Consider the following 5,756-nt stretch of genomic DNA (forward strand, 5'->3'; position numbering starts at 1 on the left):
GTCAAGATGTTCAAATGTTCATAAATGACCAGCATGGTCGAATAATAATAAGGCAGAACAGTTGAAACTGGAGCAGCAGCACGGCCAGGTGGACTGGGGACAGCAAGGAGTCCTCATGTCAGGTATTCCTGGGGAATGGTCCTAGGGCTCAGGTCCTCCGAGAGAGAGAAGGAGAGAATTAGAGAACGCACACTTAGATTTACACAGGACACCGAATAGGACAGGAGAAGTACTCCAGATATAACAAACTGACCCTAGCCCCCCGACACATAAACTACTGCAGCATAAATACTGGAGGCCGAGACAGGAGGGGTCAGGAGACACGCACAAGAGATTCAATTGACCACTAACTTTTTGTCCCCTCAATTTCCTTCACCCTTACAGGGCACTCCAGGAACTTGGGACCATGATCCCCACCACAAATGCAACACATTCAGTCATTTTATATTATACTCTGTTCGTCTGCACACACTTGAAACATGATCAAATCCTTCACAATTCTTACACTGCAGTGTTCTGGGGAACGAAAGCTCTTACATAACTGTAGTGTCTTAGCTCTTATTACTTATTTATAAAACAAGAAAGACTCTGAATGCAAAGAAATTAACTGGAGCTTCACATTTACTAAAACGAGTTGGTTCCAGAATAACATAGAACACTGCGCATGACCAAGGTTGCGTCATTCTTAAAGGGGACATCAGCAATTAACAGAACATAACAATAACCAAGCTTTACATGCGTAGGTATTTGCTCTTTATCAAAAAACAACAGGACTGACATACTTTTTTATTTTTCCTCCATTCACCCAGCGGGTCAGACGCCAGGCACCAACCACACCAGGTATTATTTTCAGGTATTCAACCTGAACATCCGTCGTCACCCCTGAGATTACTCTTTTGATGGGTGTCTCTACTTCGAAGTTCAAAACACAAAACTTCTGTTGTCCAGATTCTTTTGAGGCCCACTGCAATCTTCCTCTGCTCTTCAGAAATAAAATGTATTAAAATAAGACCACTCCTGGTCACTCTAACAGACTCCACTTTTCCAAGCGCATACTTCACAATTTGACGCTTCAACGCGAGGTACCCAACAAACGCATCCTTACTCAAGAAACGCATCCCAACAAGAAGCCATTCGTTATCATTTACAGTTCCAGTTTTAGACAATTACCATGTTTTTCTCTCTTCAGTTTCCGTTACTACTGTTGTCCATTCAGAACATTCGCTGCCTAATTCGAACTCAGCATCCTCTTCCGCCATCTTCCTCTCCACTGAAAAGATCTGACAGAGTACTTATTTCTTTGAGGTTTTATGGCAGACTACACCTATTGGTGTATTGCCGCCACCTACTCTACGGGTTATTGAAACAAAACAAACAATCATGTGTTCCATTGCTGAAGGGTAGGGGGAGAGGGGATAATGCAAAATATACAAATAAATAAATCAAACAACCATCCCACTTCGGTCACATTCAAATCCCATCCTGACACAGGACGGAGCATTCATCAACAGTATTCCTGAGTCCCCAAAAACGCTCAGCAGCACTCACAATTATGCTTATTTTCTCAGATTCTCTCCGTTTGAACGCGAGGCAGTTGATAACCAAAGAAATAAACACAACAAAGTCCACCTTAACATGCAATCCATCTGTTGACAAGGAATATGATCTTGTGTCTCTACTACCATTACTTCTTCAACTGCCCTCCTTTCTTCCACTCTTCTCAACGCCTCCTAACAGGACACTTCAGAAATTCGGGTGCATGTTCACCACCACAATTTCGGCATTTAGGCTCAGCTGTTGTATAATTCTCCTCCCGTCTACATACACATGGCACATGACTTTTTCAAAATGTTGTTTACTTTCCAGCCTTATTTTAAAATGGATTAAATAGATATTTTTTCCCTCATCAATCTACACACAATAATGACCAAGCAAAAACAGTGTTTTAGAACATTTCGGCACATTTATTTACAAAATAAAGTGAAATATCACATTTACATAAGTACACACCTGTATTTTTGGAGTTTCTGCCATTCTTCTCTGCAGAACCTCTCAAGCTCTGTCAGGTTGGATGGGAGCGTTGCTGCACAGCTATTTTCAGGTCTCTCCAGAGATGTTTGATTGGGTTCAAGTCCAGGCGCTGGCTGGGCCACTCCAGGATGTTCAGAGACTTGTCCCGAAGCCACTCCTGCGTTGTCTTGGCTGTGTACTTAGGGTTGTTGTCCTGTTGGAAGGTGAACCTTCATCCCAGTCTGTGGTCCTGAGTGCTCTGGAGCAGGTTTTTCATCAAAGATTTCTCTGTACTTTGCTCCTTTAATCTCTGCCTCGATCCTGACTAGTCTTCAAGTCCCTACCACTGAAATACATCCCCACAGCATGATGCTGCCACCACCATACTTCACCGTAGGGATGGTGCCAGATTTCCTCCAGACGTGACACTTGGCATTCAGGCCAAAAAGTTCAATCTTGGTTTCATCAGACCAGAGAATCTTGTTTCTCATGGTCTGAGAGTCTTTAGGTGCCTTTTGGCAAACTCCAAGCGGGTTGTCATGTGCCTTTTACTGAGGAGTGGCTTCCGTCTGGCCACTCTACCATAAAGGCCTGATTGGTGGAGTGCTGCAGAGATGGTTGTCCTTCTGGAAGGTTCTCCCATCTCCACAGAGGAACTCTGGAGCTCTGTCAGAATGACCATCGGGTTCCTGGTCACCTCCCTGACCAAGGCCCTTCTCCCCCAATTGCTCAGTTTGGCCGGGTGGCCAGCTCTAGGAAGAGTCTTGGTGGTTACAAACTTCTTCCATTTAAGAAAGATGAAGGCAAAGGTGTTCTTGGGGTGCTGTAGAAATGTTTTGGTACCCTTCCCCAGATCTGTGCCTCGACCTCATGGCTTGGTTTTTGCTCTGACATGCACTGTCAAAAGTGGGACCTTATATAGACAGGTGTGTGCCTTTCCAAATAATTTCCAATTGAATTGGACTCCAGTCAAGTTGTATAAACATCACAAGGATAATCAATTGAAACAGGATGCACCTGAGCTCAATTTCAGGTCTCATAGCAAAGGGTCTGAATACGTCTGTAAATAAGTTATTTCTGTTTTTTATGTTGTATAAATTTGCAAAACATTCTAAAAATCTGTTTTCACTTCGTCATTATGGGTTATTGTTTGTAGATTGATGAAAAAAATGTTTTAATCCATTTTAAATAAAGGTAAAATAAAAAAATAAAAATCTTCTGTATACTACCCCTTCCCTGTCACAACACAACTGATTGATTCAAACGCATTAAAGAAGGAAAGAATTTCCACAAATAAACTTTTTTGTAACAAGGCACACCTGTTAATTGAAATGCATTCCAAGTGACTACCTCATGAAGCTGGTTGAGAGAATGCCAAGATTGTGCAAAGCCCTCATCAAGGAAAAGGGTGGCTACCTTGAAGAATCTAAAATATATTTTGATATGTTTAACACTTTTTGGTTACTACATGATTCCATATCTGTTATTTCATAGTTTTGACGTCTTCGCTATTATTATCCAATGTGGAAAATAGTAAAAATAAAGAAAAACCCTTCAATGAGTAGATGTGTCCAAACTTTTGACTGGGACAATACCGTTCAAAAGTTTGGGGTCACTTAGAAATGTCCTTGTTTTTATCCATTAAAATAACATAAAATTGATCAGTGTAGACATTGTTAATGTTGTAAATGACTATTGTAGCTGGAGGCTGATTTAAAATAAAAAATAAATGAATATCTATATAAGCGTACAGAGGCCCATTGTCAGCAACCGTCACTCCTGTGTTCCAATGGCACGTTGTGTTAGCCAGTCCAAGTTTATCATTTTAAAAGGCTAATTTGTCATTAGAAAACACTTTTGCAATTATGTTACAGTACCACAGCTGAAAACTGTTGTGCTGATTAAAGAAGCAATACAACTGGCTTTCTTTACACTAGTTGAGTATCTGGAGCATCAGCATTTGTGGGTTCGATTACAGGCTCAGAATGACCAGAAACAAAGAACTTTCTTCTGAAACTCATCAGTCTATTCTTATTCTGAGAAATTAAGGCTATTCCATGCGAGAAATTGCCAAGAAACTGAAGATCTCATACAATGCTGTGTACTACTCCCTTCACAGAACAGTGCAAACTGGTTCTAACCAGAATAGAAAGAGGAGTGGGAGGGCCTGGTGTACAACTGAGCAAGAGGACAAGTGCATTAGAGTGTCTAGTTTGAGCAACAGACACATCACAAGTCCTGAACTGGCAGCTTCATTAAATAGAACCCGTAAAACACCAGTCTCAACGTCAGCAGTGAAGAGGTGACTGGGATGCTGGTCTTCTAGGCAGAGTTGGAAAGGAAAAGCCATATCTCAGACTGGCCAATAAAATTAAAAGATTAAGATGGACAAAATAACACACAGGGGACAGAGAAACTCTGCCTAGAAGGTTAGCATCACGGAGTCGCCTCTTCACTGTACAGTGCATTTGGAAAGTTTTCAGACCCCTTCCCTTTTCCACATTTTGTTACATTACTGCCCTATTTTAACTAGGCAAGTCAGTTAAGAACAAATTCTTATTTTCAATGATGGCCTAGGAACAGTGGGTTAACTGCCTGTTCAGGGGCAGAACGACAGATTTGAACTTGCAACCTTTTGGTTACTAGTTCAACGCTCTAACCACTATATACACCAAATATATATACCAAATATAGGACTAAGTCCATATTATGGCATGAACAGCTCAAATAATCAAAGAAACAACAGTCCATCATTACTTTAAGACATGAAGGTCAGTCAATTCGGTTAATGTCAAGAACTTTGCAGTGCAGTCACAAAAACCACCAAGCGCTATGATGAAACTGGCTGCATTGAGGACCGCCACTGGAAAGGAAGACCCAGAGTTACATCTGCTGCAGAGGATCAGTTCATTAGAGTTACCTCTGCTGCAGAGGATGAGTTCATTAGAGTTACCTCTGCTGCAGAGGATGAGTTCATTAGAGTTACCTCTGCTGCAGAGGATGAGTTCATTAGAGTAACCTCTGCTACAGAGGATGAGTTCATTAGAGTTACCAGACTCCAGAAATTGCAGCCCAAATAAATGCTTCAGAGTTCAAATAACAGACACATCTCAAGATCAACTGTTCAGAGGAGACTGTGTGAATCAGGCCTTCATGGTCAAATTGACGCAAAGAAACCACTACTAAAGTACATCAATAACAAGAAGAGACTTGCTTAGGCCAAGAAACATGATCACATTTCTGTTTAACCAGGCAAGTCAGTTAAGAACAAATTCTTATTTACAATGACTGTCTAGGAACTGCCTTGTTCAGGGACAGAATGACACATTTTTACCTAGGCAGTTCAGGGATTTGATCTAGCAACCTTTCGGTTACTGTCCCAACGCTCTAACCACTAGGCTACCTGCTGCCCCATATATATATTTTATGTATGAAATAAGGTGCAATTTAGAAGTAGCCCAAAAACATGTTTAATCGCCTCTGTCTAAGATACCCGATGGTCAACAGACAAATTAGTGCAAAATTGGGCTACCTGTGTTAACACAGCCTTAGAGAACTTGATGGTTAGGAATACTCTGGCTAAAGTCACTCCTTTTTATGTGTAATCAAAATATTGTTTAGTTTGAGGACTTCACACTTTCGAATGAGAATGATCCAGTATCACATTTTGTTATAAATGAAATGACCACAACCTGAGTAAGTATTATATGTGATTCACACTCCAGCACACAGGTGGCGACCGTCGG

Source organism: Oncorhynchus mykiss, chromosome 19 (assembly GCF_013265735.2).
Source record: "Oncorhynchus mykiss isolate Arlee chromosome 19, USDA_OmykA_1.1, whole genome shotgun sequence".
Classification (NCBI taxonomy): domain Eukaryota; kingdom Metazoa; phylum Chordata; class Actinopteri; order Salmoniformes; family Salmonidae; genus Oncorhynchus; species Oncorhynchus mykiss.